Source organism: Amblyomma americanum, chromosome 2, assembly GCF_052857255.1.
Source record: "Amblyomma americanum isolate KBUSLIRL-KWMA chromosome 2, ASM5285725v1, whole genome shotgun sequence".
NCBI lineage: Eukaryota > Metazoa > Arthropoda > Arachnida > Ixodida > Ixodidae > Amblyomma > Amblyomma americanum.
Genome location: NC_135498.1, coordinates 44,485,237 through 44,505,041, shown reverse-complemented (window position 1 = coordinate 44,505,041; position 19,805 = coordinate 44,485,237). Strand labels below are relative to the sequence as shown.

Genomic DNA, 19,805 nt, shown 5'->3' with positions numbered 1-19,805 from the left:
ATGCAAACTTTGCTGCAAACCAGGAGACTTTCTACATACCCTGCTCACATGCCCCACCTTCCTTCCCTCATCCCCCATCACCGACCGTGGCGGAGTCTTAAGGGGAAACTCTTATGACCGAAACTTCTCCTCAAGACCAGCGCCGGCTCATCTCCGGCGCTCTCAGGAGGATTGCTCTCCAAGGGCTATCATCCGCTTTGTAAGGGTGCCTCCTCACAGTGAGGGAGCATCCAAGTGCCATGTAGGGGGCTTCGCCCCCGCCATTTACATCGAATGCAATTAAAGTTTCCACCACCACCACAATCGAACCGACAACATATGCATTTGTGTGCCTTCCCAGACTCTTTACCGCTTCCCTTAAGGGGCGGTTGAGGTGTCCCCCGAAATGTGAAGCAGTTGTTACTGCTCCATTTTCTTTCCTCAAAATGCAGTTTTGTGTCAAAATTGTGATCCAACCATTTTCTTTCCTCAAAATGCAGTTTTCTGTCAAAATTCTGATGCAACCGTTAGTCACACAGCGTTCCGGGTGACGCCATACGCTACCCTCTCCATTGTGTGTGGGTGGCTGTCAGTGCACCCAGAGACAGTGATGCTTTCGCGTTCCTACACGTAAGCAGTCGTAAGTTTTTCTGCCGATTTTTTTTTTCTGACATCCAGGGAAAGGGCTGAGAGTAGTGAGAGCGATGAAGCGTGTGAACCGCCTTTCGTGTATAGTTCGACGCCCGAACGAACAGAGCAAGAAGCAAAGAAAGAATGACGGGACGTAAACGTGGCTGGCGCTCTTGGCGGTGCCCAAAAGCGGAAAGGGCGTGTGCTCGCTGTGACGGCTGGGCGCGTGCCCTTTTAAGTGTTTACTTACGAGGTGGGCGACCGACCGTGTGCTAAACGATGCGCATCTCTCGCTATGAGTCCGTCGGCGCCGCGCTCACACGTCATGCGCGGATCATTGAAAAGCCCAAAAAGAAAGTTATAAAATGAAAAAAAAAAAAGAAAACGACGCCCGCCCGGACGAGCCTCACCTGTCAGGCGAGTGTCGCTCCGTTTCTGGTGTCTCGTTGCTGCCGCCGGATAAGTTCGGCGACCCATGATCAATATGGTCGGGGCTTGCATGGCGCTGTGCGCGCCATTTTCGATGGGCCGCTTGTACATGCCTAAGACTGCACAATTTCTAAGAGTAGGATATTTGATTTGGAAGAGCGCTTTATTAATACAGCATAGCATTGTCAGCGGTATAGTACGTCAGAATACGGGTAAGACGTGTTAACTGGTTTCATTTATGGTATATGTGGTCTTAACGTCCCAAAGCGACTCAGGCTATGAGGGACGCCGTAGTGAAGGGCTCCGGAAATTTCGACCACCTAGAGTTCTCTAACGTGCACTGACGTCGCACAGTACACGACCCTCTAGAATTTCGCCTCCATCGAAACTAGCAGGCTGGTAATTAATATTGAATAGTTAGCTGTTCAATTGTTACCGTTAGGCTCCTTAATTATTGAGATTCGTGTAGCCCACCGTAAATGATATGCGCATCAGTGTTTGGAATTTCGAAAACGCGGTCACCCTCGGCGCTGTGGGCCAACAAATTTCGGCTATTTAGATCTATAGTTACGTGCACTGGAGAGGTTGCTTTGCCTGCAAGTTTCTCGAAAGCGCATGTATTTTGCCGCGATGTAGTGCTTGTCGGTGATCGCCTCATTTCATTGCCGTACATAGAAGCACGCGAGTCCGCCTTAACTAAGGTTTATGGTTGCGGGCGATCGGCAACTAACGAACCGCATTGCTCCGTTGCCTCACCATACCCAGTTAGCAGGCATTATTTTTTGCGGATGAGGCCTGTATGTCCCCCCACTCGTGCTTCTCCGGGATTTTCGGTGAAATGGTGTCTCTGAGCGCGCAGAAATAATTTTGTGTTGCGATCCTAGCTCCGTCCGGTCAACTTTTTGAGCGCGATTGTGGACATGTCGCACGGCATGATGACAGCACAGTGCTTGAGCAACATTTTCTGTACGAAGAAAACAAGGCCGCGGGTTCGAACCCCGACCCCGCGATGTCAGCGCGTGTGCATCGCGATTTCGTGACTCTTCCTGGTTGTGTTGACGTTTGTCCGGCAGAGGAAGGCGCATTTATTGGCGAGAAAATTTAATGTTGAAAAGAAAAATGCCTGCCATTGTGTTCAAACACGTGGTGTCCACACCGGAAAGGACTCCGTGATTGCCGTTTTTATGCGAATGGCGGTTTATATAGCCTCCGGAATCCGCGAGCGAAGGACTGCCTCGAACGACGCAGTCGCCGTGTACGGCTATCGTGATGGAAGAATTTTACCTTTCGTCACTCTGGACTACAATTTTCTTTTTTTATAAGAGCAGCTGCCCGGCTTAGCTTTGTAGCGGGGAAGACACGTGGGAGGGACAGCGGGGGGCGACCGCGGCGTAGCTTGTCCGAAGCAGTCCTGTGCAATGACTTCAACAAGGTGGCTTTCGGAAAGGGCACTCTGCAACGGACCGCATTCGCGCCATCAGCGAAGTTATAGAGGCATGCGCGGAATATAATCAGCCCCTGCACGTGGCTTTCATAGTTTACGAAAAAAGGCGTTTTATTCGGTGGAGACATCAGTCATGCGCGCATTGTGTAAGCCTGGTGCAGTGGGGGATGGTACGTAAGTTGTGATAGAAAATGTCTGCGGGGACCGCATAGCAACCACATTCGTTGGCGGGAAAAAGTGATGGAATACCAGTCAGGAAGGGGTGCCAGGAAAGGTTGACAGCACATTCCCGTTCCCATTCACTGTATTCTTAAAAGGCCGCATTCAGGGGGTCGGGATAGGCATTCAAAGAGATCCCTTTCGTCCAAGGCAGCTGCGGTCGTACGGGGCAAGCAGCTGCCAGTGACCCGCGTGGTTCTGCGAAGGCGAGCCTGCTAACGAACGGTTTTGTCTTTGCGGTGGTCCTCTCCGCTTTGGCCGTCCGGTCCGCTTTAACCCCCCCCCCCCCCCCAACTCGCCCCCTCGCTCTGGGCGTTGATTTCCGCCGCGTTCCCCGAATAACGGCGCGAGGGGGAGAGGGAACGGCGCCTCTACGGCAACCGGTGCGGAACGCCGTGATGTGACGTGGTTCCGGTGGCTGAGGAGGAGGAAAGGCTGGTCTTGAGGGAGAGGGTAGCTGAGGCTGGCGGAGGTGCACCGCTGCTGCTCTCGTTTCGGGACAATAAACGAGAGATTATAATACGCGCCGGGACGGATATTCATCTCCCTCGGTCGCCATGTAGGACGGGGGCGAATATTCGTGAAATAAATCGCGAGCGTGACGCGTTCGCTATGCAGCTGTCCTGGCTCTGGCGTTAGAATACCAGGACTCGCAAGTGGGGCCTGCGCTGTTTTCTTTTGTTTATTGTGTGTTTATTGCATTTCTTTCAGTTTTATTCGCGTTCGTCTCTGCGTGGGTGGCAATTGCGCATACTTTTTTTTTGCTTTTTTCTAATTTACTTTCGGCGCGTACCAATTCGCCTGCGAATGCTGCGAGCACACTTGTGGTTTCAGGTTGGCATCGAGAGGCGTCCACAGGCATGACTTTCTGCGTGCTCTGCGCCGAAATGGGCGCGAATTCGTCGCTGTCGTGCTGGCCTGTGTGTCCGCGGCGCATTCGGGGCCACTCAGTCTGACTTGGCCGCTTCGCTCGCTTTACATTCTACGCCGGTGACGTTATGTTGTTCGAGTCCTTGGCCAATATAGTCCGGTACAACTCAAGAGAGAAGCGGCAGATGCCCGTCAAAGAATCCCCTCCAGCCAGTGGCTTCGGCGGATTCTCCCGCTCTCCTCCTGACCGATTCCCTCGGGCCGGCTAGCCTGTAATCGCTGGTGGTGGCAGATGAGTGGGGAATAACCACGGCTTAATCGGATCGACCGCGGCGTCATGAGAATCGGGCGACGCCATTGGCTGGAAGGGGGGGGGGGTCCTTTGACGGGGAAATACCGTTTCGTTCTTTAGTTGTATCCTACTGTAGGATCCAGAAAATACCGCCGCCCCTATTTTCCTTTTTTTTGTTTAATGAACCGAAGATCTGCGTGCCGCTGTTCTTACAGTTCAGTTGAGGGTGCGAAATTCTTTTTATTATTATTCGAACCAGTTCTTCGTTGGTTTCGTGGCGAATTTCGTCGACCGCGTCCGTCATTCGTGCTCAGTGTCCACAGGTGTGCTTCCGCACCGGGGGCGCGCTTTTTCAGGGTTCATGTATAACAAACTGCACATCTCCAACCAAAAACTTCAATTTTATTCCTAGCGTTTCGAAGCCGACTCGACTCCTTCATCAGGGGTGACAGGGGACGGTGGCCAGCGTCTTTAAGTACGGAGGGGGTTAAAGAACGAAAGGCGTGGGGGAGGGGGTTGTCGTCAACGCGTCCTCCTCCTCCGCCCACGGCGTCCTTCTCGAGAGCCGATCGTCGTCTTCTGCGTGGCGCCGCCGCGTGGGATTCGGGGCTTGGAGCGGCGCACGCACGGCTGCTTGCTCGCCTCTGCGCGTTTCCGCCGGCGCGTTTCCTCGAACGGAGGCGGCGCGTGCGAGTCGACTTCCGCGGCGGGGCGGTGAGGTGATGCCTGAACCGCGCGTCTTGAACGGAATCCCGCCCGCACAGTTTCCCGGGCTTGCGCACAGTTTCTGTCGTTCTGTGTCCACAGAAAGAGATAAAAGTGTAGTTCTAATGCGGCCTTTAGCCCTGTCTAGCCTAGAAACTGTGGCTGTTGCTACTTTCCACTTGGTGCCATATAAGCCGCCGTGGTGGCTCAGTGGTTACAGCGTTCCGCTGCTGACACGAAAGACGCGGGTTCGATTCCACGAAACCGGGCATCTTTGTACAAGTGCTGCTGCACGGGGGAATCCACGAGTCATCCGCGTTGCGCCCTCTTGTCCCTACTCCGCCGGTGGATGCGGATGCTGTCTTTTGCGGCGTGGCCGACTGTGCATAGGAGGGTCGCCGAGGTTTATCTGATGAAGCAGTTTGCCTTGGGACCGGGTTTTTCGGATGCATGTTTTATGCTTGTCTTTTGTGGGTGCGTAAATGTGCCGAAGTGTGGGAACGCGAGTGTTAAGTTAGAAGCCCACGGCACCGACGGGTTGTTCCCCCCTCACATCCCCATTCCCCCACCCCTGGTCTTCAAGAGTGATGCCACAAAAGGCCCACATACCTCGGGAGCAGTATCCCCCTCCCCAAAATATTTCATAGCATCAACCTGCTTACTGAGAGGCGCGACGCTCGCGCGTAGGGTGCCTCGATGCCGGCTACCCGCGCTAATCCTTTCGGCTCTGGCGCCGACTCATACCCTGCTGGCCGGCCGTGCACAGGGGTAGAACGGTGACAGTGCATCCCGCGTTCAGGACGTTGCCCACAGCCGTGGGAAATGGGGAGAAGGACACCAAACTGCCTTGTTCAGAGTCGCAGGGGACCGACGACCTTTTTCCGCTGAAGAAATTCCTTTGCTGTCAGCGGAGAGGGCAAAGCCGATGCGTGGGAGCCTCGATGGGGCAGTAGAATTTCGAAGGTAGTCCGTTTCTTCGAGGATGGTTCACAAACCCTTCCTCTAGTGTCGTTCGGCTTGGAAGATGAACAGGAGGCGAGCTTGTAGATGATGACAGCAGAGCATATATTTACAGCATACATATACAGAGAGTTAAACTGGAAAAAGCAGAACTGTATTTACAAAAGAACAAACCGCGCTACTTTACTCATCGACCGGGCAGGTTAGAGCCTAAGTAGCATCACGTTACATGCTAAGCATGGAGCCCCAGCTCAGACTGGACTCCATCCGTTTACATGCGCGTTTAAGCACTTGATTAACAAAGGACTAAGGGCGGTCATTTTAAGTGCCCCCCCCCCCCCCCCAAGCATCAATTCTCCAATCAAAAATAGCATGAGAGATGGGGACAACCCCTTGGGTAGGGCTTAGCCTCGAACCCAGGGTCTCGTTAACAACACAAACTAAATGAAAAACAAGTACGCCACCACTCTCTCTCAGGTGAGAGTATCCACACGCTCTTCCTTCGGAGCTAATCCTTGCCTCAGGCATTTCGCCACCCATCATCGGTCCGCGTCGCCCGTCAGCAACAGAGGAGGGGGCGAAAGGGCCCACGATGCTGCCGCGCTACCGACGGCGGGACACAGCTGATAAGCATGAAGGGGTTTGTCTGTCGCTCCCGGAAACCAGATTAAGGATAGCCCCTGTCTTCCCACATTCTTGGTGAGCACTGCCCGTCCGCCATGACAGGTGTCCGTCAGGGCCCTCCTGGGAATGCGCTTTTGGTTCACGAGGCACGGCGGGAAGCTGTGGGTGCCTTCCCGGCGATAGCCCACGTCGTTAGGGTGGGGGGGGGGGGGGGGGGGGGGGCCGTGCGTCAAGCGACCTTTTTCGTTCCCCGTATGTACTCGGGGGCTCTCGCTTATACTGGGGAGCGGTTTCCGCGTGTGCCGTCGTCCTGCTTCCTGCAAAGGTATGCAGCTGGAAAAGAGGGGCGGCCTTACAGGGGCCTCGATGGAATGCACATGCAGCGAGCTGCGTACGCGAAACCGCGCGCCCTGCACGTTTCAGGAGGTGCGGGGTCTACTGGGTCGGGCTCTAGTGAGCCCTGGGCTCACTACATGCTGGGCTCCGTACATGCAAGTGGACTCCAAGTGGGCTCCGCCCACTTGCATGTACGGAGCCATTGCACTGCAATTGGTTCGAATTGGCGAGAGCTGGTTTAATAGTGCTCCGCCCAATTATCCAAGGGGTTAAAACCCGCTGCAAACAATGACTTCAGAGGAGCGCGCTGAGTCTCAGTCTCGGCCGTTTTAAAACTGCCTTTTCTTTAAACTGCCTTATCATCACTGCCTTGTATTTCGGTCCCGTCTTTAATGAATAAGTTTTGTCTTAAGAAGTTGGAATTGCTGCCCCAACCAGCAACGTGTCGCCGGACGAGCGGACGAAGACCCGAAGTGCTCTGCTTACCGCTAACCGCCGTGTATTCGATGGTAAAGGAACAGCGCTAAGTACGGGACAGGAGGCAAACATGGAAGCACAAACACGGGCGCTGACTATCAAATGAATCTTTATTTCGGCGCACAAACATATGACAGGTGGCAGTAGGGGGGCGGTACACTGAGGCATACGCGGTCACAGGGAAACAGTGGATAGTCACGTCAAGTAATAAAATTAATAAAAACCTGAAGTTGAGAATGACAGATGGGTGAAGGCGATAAAACCGATAAAAGCTGCACGCTGTAGAGGACCGTCACGCAAACTAAGAAGAAACAGATGAGGGATTAAACAGGATGCGAAAGTATGGCGCAAAAAGGGGGTTCTTGAGTGTTTAAAACTGATGGAAACGATAGTAAAATAACGATAAAAATGTTGCGATGTAGAGGGCCAAACACTTAAAAAGGAGAAGACGTTCCACAAATCTGACGCTTAAAAGTGGCCAAAAGGGTTAAAAAGTCTGTTAAAACCAAAAACGAGGAAGGTTGGCTGCTAAAACACAGAAAAAACCAAGGGTCAAGCCACCGCTCAAAAACACATGGCCAGCCGCCCTTAGGGACATCAATTCTTTCTCAGATAGGCAGGTAGACGGAGTGCCAACACAGTAGTCCTTGGCACGACGGATTTCAATGGCTTCAATTATCTCCCTAGATAAACGATCTCGTCCTTTGCCGATAATCGCGCATCCGTGGTGCACTGAGGTGGAGGTGTCGCTTTTACATTTCTTGCAGTGTTTGCGGAAAGAAATAGATTGGTCAAACGGGGAGATGCATAAATATCAGGCTGCAGGAACACAAAAAAATAACATGAGCAGTATTGCTATCTCCGTTAATCTTACCCGCATTTCGCCTCCATCGAAATGCGGGATCGAACCCGCGTCTTTCGGGTCAGCAGCCGACCAGCATAATCGCCGAGCCATCGCGGCGGCTGTGGCAAAAAGGCCCGCTTGCCGAGTTGTCTGTCGGTGCAAGTGAAAGTTGCCCATTTGGTCGCTAGGCTAATCCGGAGCGCTCCTCTACGCCATGCCTCCGTAGGTCGTGTGGTTCATTCATGCATGGCGTTGCTTAGGCGCGTGGAAATGCAGACCAGGTCTCCCGCGGAGAAAACCGCTATCATGTAGGCGTGCTCGCTTTGTGATTTGGTATCGTCCCTTGGCGCTATAATCGCCGTAGCCGCGACTGCACGAAAAACTGAGGTGCGATGTGCGTAATAATCTTTTTGGGTCCAACCGGACGCCCTAGGGCGTATGGGATACCCTTTTGAAGGACGGGAGGATGAGGTCCCTGCTTGTGGCGCTTAACGCACCGCGGTGCTGCTGCCGTTTCATGCCGTTGTGAAAGATAAGTTCGTAGGATTCGACGAAGAAATGATGTTCGATGCGGTGTCGTTTAGTTTTTTCTTTGTAGAGAGAGCACCGCACCTCAGCCTGGAAAGCACGTGGCCATTATAGTTCGGTCGTTTTACAAAATCCGGTCTTATGTACGGTTTTGTTCAGTTCAGAGTTCATTCACCCCTTGTCGCAAGTTTGACGCCTCGAGAAGGAAAAGAAAAAAAAAAAGGATAAATTCGGCACAGAGCCGCTCGTGATCGTCGAGGCTGCGCCGCCGCTTATAGAATTCCGCAGACCCTCCCTCATCTGCGCTATTATTAAAAGATTGAGAGAGGGAGTGAGATGGGGTGAGTGGAACGATGGCCGATGCCACGTGCATGGGAGAAGTTCGTTCGACGACGTCGGTTCCTTACGGTGTGCACCCGTCTTTGCACGGGGCGCCTTTTTTGCCTTCTTTTTTTCTCCCCGGGAGAACCGTCCACTACCAAGGGGACCATCTATACGCTCAGGAATGTGTCATTATTTCGACGATGGTCAAAAGGCAAACTCTGTGTGTCTTCTGTGAAGGAGCAATGAAATGGATCGAAACGCGAGACGCACCTTGGAAACGCTGGCTGCCGGCACCTGCATGAATTCGTTCCTGAAAACGAATTACCGAGCCTTTTTAAGTTTTTATGGAGGAAAAACGCTAAGGCGCCCGTGTGCTGTGCGATGTCAGTGCACGTTAAAGATCCCCAGGTGGTCGAAATTATTCCGGAGCCCTCCACTACGGCACCTATTCTTCCTTTCTTCTTTCACTCCCTCCTTTATCCCTTCCCTTACGGCGCGGTTCAGGTGTCCAAAGATATATGAGACAGATACTGCGCCATTTCCTTTCCCCAAAAAAACCAATTATTATTATTATTAGCCTTTTTTAACTTGGGCCTCCTTGCGGGGGGCTCGCGTAGAAGCCGATGCATCCTGTCGCGTCTTGTTCCCTTCATCCAGGATCGCTTGCATAACATGCATAAGTTATCCTCTCTACGCGGCCGTGTATACGCTGGACGCTTATAAGCGTTACAGCGGGGGGGGGGGGGGGGGGGGTGATGAAGCATCGCGCCGTGGGCTTCCAACTTAACAGAGTTTGATGATGATGGTTAAAGGGTTCGATATCGCTCAATCACGTTGCTCGAGGACACTTCTACAGCGTGTCAACTTTAATTAACAATTAATAAAGATACGTGCAAGGAAGAAACTTATTTACATTACACTTACTCGTAGTTTTACCTGACGAAACCAGCCCTCGGACCCGCCGAAACAGCTGGTTTTAAACCCTCTGTCCGCCCTCGGTGGGGACGATAACCATTTGGGTAAGTTCAGAAACATCCACCCAATTAATCATCACCAATCAACTATGGGCAATGGAAAACAAAGCCGATCAATGATTGGTGAAAGAAAACTCATCTCGCCCAACACTGTACAAGTATCACCATCGAGATTTCGGAGCATTCCCCTTTTCCTCCCGCGAGCTTCGCGAACACTCTGGCGTTCCCACGGGTGCGGGTTGTTTCAACCTCTGGAGAACCCAGTTTCCAGGAAAGGCAATGGTTAAGGCCCATCCATTTGGCGCCGTCACTCACAAGCTGTCATCGTGCACAGTATGGACGGGCGGACACAAACTCGTACAAAGCATGTCTTCCGCGTGTCCCCCTCCCTGTGCATGTGAGCTGAGGTTGACCTCCGCTAATGATCGGTCATTATTCATGTCTGCAGCCAGCGGGGCAGTGTCTCGCTGACCGCGCCTGAAGCTGTCAACGAGACGCCTGCGCGTTTGAGAAGTCGGCGCCGCAGACATGGGGCAAAAGCCACGCGAGGCAACGCCGCCCGCCTCGCCCCGAGAACGGGCACAATGGGATGCGACCCGAGAGGGGTTCGACCTTTTCCCTATTTTCTAAATCCCCCGGTAGCGACTGCCGACAAAAAGATGCCGCCACCGTCTGGAAGACGAAGTAGGGAGCGTTAGCTGTTTGGTTTACTAGAATTGGTAATGAATGACATTAGAGTCAGGTACACCAATGCAAATACGAATTTGACATCTTCGGTTTATAAGTGACGTCACCAATCAATCACCAGTTGGGTTGCTATATCGATTTACTATGGGGCCACGCATCTTGAATTCCTCGGACTTGGAAATTTCACGCCGAAGGGGCGGCGGTAGCAGACTCCGATAAATCGAGTAACGTGATCAGTAAGAGCTAATTACCCGCCGCGGTGGCTCAGTGGTTAGGGCGCTCGACTACTGATCCGGAGTTCCCGGGTTCGAACCCGACCGCGGCGGCTGCGTTTTGATGGAGGAAAAACGCTAAGGCGCCCGTGTTTTGTGCGATGTCAGTGCACGTTAAAGATCCCCTGGTGGTCGAAATTATTCCGGAGCCCTCCACTGCGGCACCTCTTCCTTCCTTTCTTCTTTCACTCCCTCCTTTATCCTTCCCTTACGGCACGGTTCAGGTGTCCAACGATATATGAGACAGACACTGCGCCATTTCCTTTCCCGCAAAACCAATTATTTAACTCTTAAAAAGAAACTCAATGGACATTAGAGAGTTTTAGTTTTCACGTACGTAGAGGCTTTCACGTACGTAGAGCTCTTACGGGTGACCAGTGCGCATGCGCAGAACGCAAAGGGTATGCGCGAGTCTCACGTACGTACGTGAGATTCGGATTTTTACGTTGCGGTCTTTGCGTTGCTTGCGTACTAGCGTTGACAAACATGGCGGCGCCCTGCCCGCCGCTTTACAGGGATAACAGCTTCGTCGCTAATCCCTCGAGGCGATATCGTGTTCTAAACTGTTGTAGTCGCCTTCGATTTGCCCATTCTTACCCTCGCATAAGGTTTCAAGCGACAAATAGTTTTTGTTTTTCAGCTGTTAAGCCTGACGAAGTAGCGTTGGTCGTCGTCATAGCAACAGTCTCGCTATGAATGGCTTGGCTTAAAGACTTGTCTTGGATGATTTAGGCTACAACCAGTGGTCTGTGTTTCTTAGTAGATGGCACTAGGCGCAACGAGCGGCGTGCTTAGCGTACGTGTAACTATAAGGGTTTCAAACGACCTGCATTCAGGGTACGTAGACTTCTCACGTTTGCGTACGTGAACCCTCTACGTACGTGAAACTAAAACTCTCTATTCTCTTTTCGCGAACCCAGACCCGGCAAACATGCGTAGCGTCGGAAACTTCAAAAAGGGGGGGGGGGTGGGGGGGGCGGGGGGGGGCAAGCCGACTAAAACACGTGCCAGTTCGCTATGCATATATATGCACGTTGAAAAGGGGCGCACACGCGCGCATGCTCTCCCTGTCACGAGAGGAATAACATCAGCTGTGTAGATGTGTCGGGGCATTCCGCGTGTCGTGCGAGCAGAGAGCCGCTCGGCGAATGCTGCCTCCGCCTTGCCTCGCTCTCCGTTCCCACTCTTTCTGGCATCTTTTTTTTTTCTCTCTTTTTGCCCCCCGAGATTCCTAATCGCCTTTTCTTGTCGCCGCGGGAAGTGCGCGCCGAGGACGAATGCTGTTTGGTCGCGGTGTCGACCTGCGGCGTCGACTAGGGAGTCCGTCTGGGTCACCGTCGTTCGTGGCGTTCACTTCGAGGGCATATATAGGCCACGCGTGTCTCGAGCCTGAAGTGCTCGCCGCTGGAGCAGCCAGGTTTTAGCCAAAGCTGGCGCGGAATGTGCGCGGCCCAGCCTCTTGGAGATACGAGCGCTTCTTCTCGATCGGGAATGATCTGTCACCGGTGATTACGCGATGAAAGAAAAGAAAGAAGGAAAAAAAGAAAGCAGCACTACGGGGCTGAAACGTGGATACTTGCGAAAAGACTCGAAATTGGATTGGATACAACGCAGGGAACTAGGGAAAGGAAGGTTGTAGGGCAGCCGCCGCGGTGGCTGAGTGGTTACGGCGCTCGGCTGCCGGCCCGATAGACGCCGGTTCGATCCCGGTCGCGTCTGTCGAATTTCGATGGAGGCGAAATTCTAGAGGCCCGTGTACCGTGCGATGTCAGTGCACGTTAAAGAACCCCAGGTGGTCGAGATATCCGGAGACCTCCACTACGGCGTCCCTCATAGCCTGAGTCGCTTTGGGACGTTAAACCCCCATAAACTAAACCAAACCGAAGGTTGTAGCGTTGAGTAAGAGCGGGCGATGACGTATTGCGTGCACTTGGTTCGCTTAATCACAGGATGGATTCTTGGTCATGGTCTCAGTCGGGTCAGTAGTTGTGTCTGCTGTGCTGAAGCTGGACCTGATCAAATGATATTAGTCAGCCCCCAGACCACCCCGCCCCTAACAGGCTGCTTTGGCTCCCATATGTGGCCTTTAGGAGCTGGGTGTGACTCCTGTTTCAGTGCGGCACAGTAATATGTGTCCTGGGGTGATTGTATGGACGGTCATTCTCCCGACCTCGAATGCTGTACTTAGCTATAACGTTAATGGAGGAAGCAGCTAGAGACAGAAAGAATTCAGAATAAATTAAAAAAAGACTGCTTAATGATATGCTAGCTGCAAACAAGACCAGTATGTGGACGGGGGCGGTCAGTGCATGCAATGCGGAGGCCAGATAACCAATGCTGCGTAAAGGTAACGGAATGGATTCCGAGGGGAAGCGAACCTAACAGGGCCAGCGAGAGTGGGCGGATGAGAGTGGAAAGTGTGCGGGGATAAGGGGCCCGCAGCTGACGTGGGACACGGTGGCGTTCGTAGTTTTGTTCTTGTCTGGCGACTGAGCCGCGAGTGGCCGCCACGGTGCGTGTCGGAGGTGGACACCGAAAGTAGCTGGGTCACCGTTTGTGTGGCGGACAGTTCGGGCGACGGAGGCGGCACAGCTGTGGCTCCAGGCGGCGGAACGTGTTTTGTTTCTTACTTGTTTTTCTCCCCTCATTTTTTTCTTCTTCTTCCGCCTTCGAATAACCGGCGCTGCGGCAGTCGCGGAAGTGTTTCGCCCGTCTCCGTACGTGGCGCTCGTGCTCGGCGTTTGTGGCGGCCGGACCTTGCGGAACTGGTTTGCGAGACGCCGCCGTCGGTCCGTTCGCCGCTGATCCGTCCGTCCGCGTTCTTCCTCTCCTGAGTCACGCCGCTGCGTGGCCCGGCCAGCGTATTTCAGACGCCGTCCCTCCGACGAGGCTCGACTCTTTTCCTTTGGTTTTCTTCTCTTTTCGCGCCGCTCCGTCGTTTGGACATCGCCGTTTCGCGGGCCCGCTAGCGTGCGCGCCGCGTATTCGCGTCTCAGCGCCGGCGAGCAGCAAAAACACTCGCGGCCTTTTCGCCCGGCTGTATGCTAAGTGGCAAAAAGGTCGGCGGAAGCCCGCGCGCGCTCTCGCGTGGACGTGAAGAAGCTGTCACTTTTTAGAGACGTGGAATGCGCTTCGCTGGCGCGATGCGGGCTGCCGCTAAGGGGTCTGGAGCTTCAGGTGTCTGTGCCGTAGCCTCTGCGTGAATTGCCGCGAGAGTGAGTTAAAAAAAAAGAATTTGAGTTTGCATCGCGCGACGCATGTCACCAGCGCGATGGGGACATGCGTACCGTAACCCGCGATTCCCGTCGTAACCTACCGTAACCCGCGATTCCAGCCGTAGTAGTTAGCGCATTTGTGCGAGCCGTTCTCTCCGGAATTCGCGTGTTGCGCGAGGTAAAATGCGGCGTCCAAACGCTGTCTGTCGTTTGAAGCGTTGAACTGCCCTAGCCGGACAACCTATGCTAATGGGATTGAATCTATGCTGCAGTGGGCGCATTTCAGTCCGGGCGAAATGGTAAAAAAAGTAAAATTTTGAGGGCACTTAAGTGTGCTTACTGGAGGAATGCGAAGACATGCGTTTTGAGGGAAGGAAGCGTTTTTGAGGAAAGGAAACAACATATCATGTAACATGGGGCTGCTCCGGTCCCAAGCCCGCCGAGCTAGACAAACATCACTCCGAGGAACAGTGGGAGTCTGCCCAGCTCAGCTCTGACTTGGCGACGCAGCGAAAGCTGATATCCCAAGCAAGAGCAACTGCGGTGGACATTGGGGTCCTGAAATAAGGACTCCACCCAAAATCTGTATTTTCGCCTCTCTGTCCTACCTTTTTGGAATAAATGTTTTCTACTACTACTACTACTACTACAGATCTCAACATCTCGGTGGACACCTCAACCGCGCCTTAAAGCATGGAACTGAAGGTGCATATGTCATTGGTCCGAACCGCTGTCGCAAACTAGCCGCCAACTTGACTAAAACATGTAGGCTATATGCAAAGAGAAATGCTATGACACCAACCAGAATGCTGTGTGACCAACGGTTGCTCAAAATTCAAAGGTCAACTGGTGCGACACCGTGGTGGACTACATATTTTGAGGCCTGTAGCCGCACACTATTTCTGGCTCACTTGGAGGCCAACCAGGCAACGCACGGCGTAATCGGTTTCACCTAACGTAGCGAAGCTTTCGTACCAAAAAAGAAAAGGCTGTACGTTGTGCGATGTGAGCGGAAGTCACCTAAGGGTGGCCTGAATTAATCCGGAGTCCTTCGCTATACGCCGTCCCGCAGAGCCCGCTTGCAGTTTCGGTGAGGTAAACTCCGCGTCCCTCAAAGCCTTCCAAACACTGCATTTTACCTCTGGGGGGGTGCTTTGAGTTTCTTGCCGGAGAAAAGGAGGCTTTCTTGGAAGGTGACCCTACAGCGTGTGCGTTAATTGCGCGCAACGGATGTTGACTGGCCGACACCGTTCGTTGAGCGGAAGAGGAGGACCCCTCGTCCTCGCGGCTGCGTCGGAAGAGGCCGGCCGGCGAACATCACTCTTCCGGGTACGTGGGGCCGTCAGCAGACGCCACTTTGAATGTCTCCGCTCCCGCCTACTTGAGCGTCGTCCCCTTTCGTCGCTCAGCCCGAAGCCCGAACGCAGGTCGCCGTTATAAAAATGATATATAGACTGTCTACAGACTTCTTAGAGACTATGGCCTTCCTGTAGATGTGCTCTTTTGTCTGTTCATAGTAGGTGGTGTCTAGAGACAAAAGTCTACTGAAAGCATGTGGCCATAAATCTAGATTGACTATATAGTTTGCATCGCCTATTTAGGGTTTGTCTGTAGAAAGTGTATGGACTTTATAGATATATAGACAAAAGTTTATGGACAGTCTATAGACTGCCAGTGCCCGACGTTAGCGGTAAATGTAGGGCGGTTACTGTATGCTAAGATTGTCTACGTTGCGTGCGGCGGACACTGCGTGCAGTCGTGCCACGTCACCGCATCTGCGTGACTGTCGTTGTAGACTCTTGCGGGAAGTTTGTGTGGCGGCTGCAAGAGCTCGTCAAAACATTCTGTGGCGTCTACAGCTTACTTCGTCTGCTGCTGTCCGTCGTAATGGTGCGGACCATCGGGCCGTATAGTTGCCGAACACGTGCGCGTTGAAGCGACAGTGATCGTCCTGCGACAAGCCTCATGCTTTGACGCGTGCTGCATTAGTGCTCGCGGTGTAGAAGTGCGATGGTTGGGGGGGGGGGGGGGGGGGGTATTTCACATGAAGTTCGATAATAATAATAATAATAATAAGAATAATTGGTTTTTTTTTGGGAGGAAAGGAAATGGCGCAGTATCTGTCTCATATATCGTTGGACACCTGAACCGCGCCGTAAGGGAAAGGATAAGAGAGGGAGTGAAAGAAGAAAAGAAGAATTAGGTGCCGTAGTGGAGGGCTCCGGAATAATTTCGACCACCTGGGGATCTTTAACGTGCACTGACATCGCACAGCACACGGGCGCCTTAGCGTTTTTCCTCCATAAAAACGCAGCCGCCGCGGTCGGGTTCGAACCCAGGAACTCCGGATTAGTAGTGCCACCGCGGCGGGTAGGTTCGATAGCACAAAACGAAGAATGGAGAAGACAAGCGCCTGTCATTTCGCAGTAGGAAACCTTACGCGGTGTAGGAATTTGTCGCCGCCGGACGTCGAAAAAGAATTTTTTTTTTTTTTCGGCGGCATGCGCCTGCCGTTCCCTCCGGCCCAGCGTCTCTCAAATCTGCCCCGGCATCCGAGCTATGAAGCGCTCTGCCTCCGTCCGCTTCCCCCGTCTCCACCTCCCTCGTCCTCCTCTTTTTTCCCCTCTTCGAAGGGGCGCACGCAGTGAGTGGGTGGAATTCTGGTCCGCGCGCGAGCTTCTGGATTGCGGGTGCCGCATTCCTGGCGCGAGCCTCAAATCAAGTTGCGCTCGCGTATCAGCGCCACCTCGCGCCCGAAAGTTAGCTGCCCCCCCCCCCCCACACATTCTCTCCAGCCCTCGTCCTTTCGCGGACGTTGGGGAGGACCGTTGCACTCGCGCACGACCAGTGGTCGCGTTGTCGAAGCCCATCCAGTCGCGGTGGTTGTCGTCTGTCCGCGGAATGTTTTCGGTTGCCAGACTTTTGATGGTACTCGGCGGTCGGTAATGGAAGGGAAGCTAGATTGATGAAGGCAGCGGCGCCGTTATGCGACGATTTCTTTTTTACTCTTTCATTCGTCTGTAATCTTCCGCACCGGCTGGCCGAGCCTGGTGGTGACTGCAGCGCCGTAACGCGCGAAGCGGGGCCGAATGGCGAAAGGAAACGGGCGTCGTTGCGCGATGTCGACGCTTGCAGTAAAGAACGCTGCCTCGGTTGCTGCTGTTGCAAACTTCTCTATTGGCTCAAAAAAGATAGCTTAACAAAACTTGTAGACGGGCAAGATGGGGCTTAGCTTTTGAAAGAAATAGTAGCTTGTAAAAAACAACAACCGCGCAAAAAAGGAGGGGACAAGAGCGAATAAGAAGTAGACGGGACGCGTGGCACAAGAGCGAATAAGAAGCAGACGGGACAAGCACGCGTCCCGTCTGCTTGTTATTCGCTCTTGTCCCGTCGTTTTTTTTTTTTTTTGTCGTACCAATGAGCTCCTCACCGCACTCTTCTAGGTAATAGATTGTCCTGTGTCTTCCTCGGCCTTTCATGTGTTTGTCCTTTTCTGCGCTATTATTTCTTCAAACAAAGAGAGAGAAATAAAGAAAGAAGTGGCGGTATGCATGCTGCGTCAGCTGGACGTGAGGGGCAAAAAGGAGCGGTTCGCCGTGGCTCGAGGCACCCCACTTTGGAGAGCGTGTCTTTCCCGCCCGCCATCCGCTCTCCAGGATTCCAGTGGGCATCTCTCCACACGCAGGGGAAGGCCCTGCACAGGCTTATAGAATCTCTCGACGGATTGGCTGCGTGAACGGATGAAATTTGGACGTTGAATCTTGTGGTTAAAAATGAAAAAAGATAAGAAAAAGGAGAATGGAACTATACGCGTGGGATGCTGTAGCGTTGAGGAAGGGAAAAGGTGGCATAATAATAATTGTTTTTTGGGGGGGAAAGGAAATGGCGCAGTATCTATCTCATATATCGTTGGACACCTGAACCGCGCCGTAAGGGAAGGGATAAGGGAGGGAGTGAAAGAAGAAATGATGAAGGAGGTGCCGTAGTGGAGGGCTCCGGAATAATTTCGACCACCTGGGGATCTTTAACGTGCACTGACATCGCACAGCACATAGGCGCCTTAGCGTTTTTCCTCCATAAAAACGCAGCCGCCGCGGTCGGGTTCGAACCCGGGAACTCCGGATCAGTAGTAAAAGGTGGCAGACTCGCTTAAATAGTTCTCGCGCGAAGGCTATCGAGCGGCTGTGTGGTTTGGTTTGGTTTATAGGGGTTTAACGTCCCAAAGCAACTCAGGCTATCAGAGACGCCGTAGTGAAGGGCTCCGGAAATATCGACCACCTGGGGTTCTTTAACGTGCACTGACATCGCACAGTACACGGGCCTCTAGAATTTCGCCTCCATCGAAATTCGACCGCCGCGGCCGGGATCGAACCCGCGTCTTTCGGGCCGGCAGCCGAGCGCCATAACCACTCAGCCACCGCGGCGGCTTCGAGCGGCTGTGTGCGCCTTGCACATATTTTTTTTAAATTGGTTTTTGGGGAAAGGAAATGGCATAGTATCTGTCTCGTATATCGTTGGACACCTGAACCGCACCGTAAGGGAAGGGATAAAGGAGGGAGTGAAAGAAGAAAGGAAGAAAGAGGTGCCGTAGTGGAGGACTCCGGAATAATTTCGACCACCTGGGGATCCTTAACTTGCACAGAATCGAAAGCGCTGCTGAGCTGGTTACAAGTGCACAGAGCTGCAAGAAGCACGGGTGAACACGATGAGGCGCTCGATCACGTTCGACCGCGCTTCTTTGCAGTTTCGTGTCCGTTAACCAACGCTGCAGCTCTACTAAGTTGCACCAACAATAGCCGTTACTCGAGTTTGGTGGCGGGCAGTTCGTTCTGGGCGCTCCTGTAACGCGCTTTCATCTCTACTTTTTTTTTTCATCGTGTGTGGCATTTAAGCCTTCTTTAAATAGATGAATCGCGTAGGTTGACTGCATGATGACGTTGTCCGGCCTTTCGGCGGGCGTTTTTCTTTGCACAGGCCGAATGGGCACGCCGGGTTATATAAATCCGGCCAGTGGGAGTGCGCGCATGCGTGTGCGAAAGAGAGAGAGAGAGTAGTATTGTTTGTAAACAACTAATTTAGACAGAGGGGAGAGAACAGGAATGGGGGGCAGGAAGTGGAGGGAGACCATATGGCGAGGAAGCGGTGCATCGTTCTGCGGTGGCGTTTTGCGTGGGGTCGGTCGCCCACGCCGTGGCCTCGTTTTCTGCCGCCGCGCGCTTGGCTGCGGAGGTCGTGCGTGGTTGTTGTTTTCCGTTGGCTCTGGCCCTTCCGTCACCCCTCTGATTGAAAATGAAGAGAAGGCGAATATAATCGTTGCCACGCATTTGTTGTTCGGTGACACTCTAGGCTCTGAAGAATTCGAACTCGGATAGGATCGAAAATCTGTTCGTATTGAGGGAAGACTTTTCAGTGCATTCGATGTAGACAGGACCGAAGAATAAGTTCGAATAAACCGGGGTAACCAGACTTCAGCAGCGTACTCGCTTAATTGTATCGTTTTTATAAAGGAAGATAAGTAAGACGCGGAATGATAGACAAAAGAACAGAAAAAATGATGAAGGGTTTGACGCGATTGAGTCAATGGGCCCCTTCAGCGTCCTTTGTGCACATCTGTTCGGAGGCGCGGACGATGCTTTTCCTTTTCTTTTAACGAATGTCCGGACCCCGTTGAGTATCTGTTACGGGTCCAATTGGACTTATTTTTGGAAATGTGGCGGAGAGTTTGAAGGATGCTTCACTTCCGCCACCCGTTGGCCCGGTATTGCACTACCTCCGGGATCGGCCTTGCCTTTAGCGCGTCTTTACTATCCTGTCTTTCTATCCCATCTTTGAACTCTCCTACTATGTGCACGTGGTAGCGATTGTGGCTCGGCTTGAGCCAGTGAGCAGGCCTGTGCACTTTCCTCTTCCTTCTTCCTTTCAACAACAGACAGACAGACCTTTTTACCACATGCACACAGTGCCTCCCGTTAAACGGCTGTGGGCAAGTATTTTTA

The 19,805-nt window shown here is 52.9% G+C and overlaps 1 protein-coding gene and 1 pseudogene across 5 annotated transcripts in view; both read left to right on the top strand.

Moving 5' to 3' along the window:
* MED15 (mediator complex subunit 15) overlaps positions 1 to 19,805 on the top strand; it is a 138,816-nt gene that overhangs the window by 38,499 nt on the left and 80,512 nt on the right. The gene's annotated exons all lie outside the window — the stretch shown is intronic.
* LOC144122250 (U2 spliceosomal RNA) lies at positions 19,439 to 19,601 on the top strand (annotated as a pseudogene).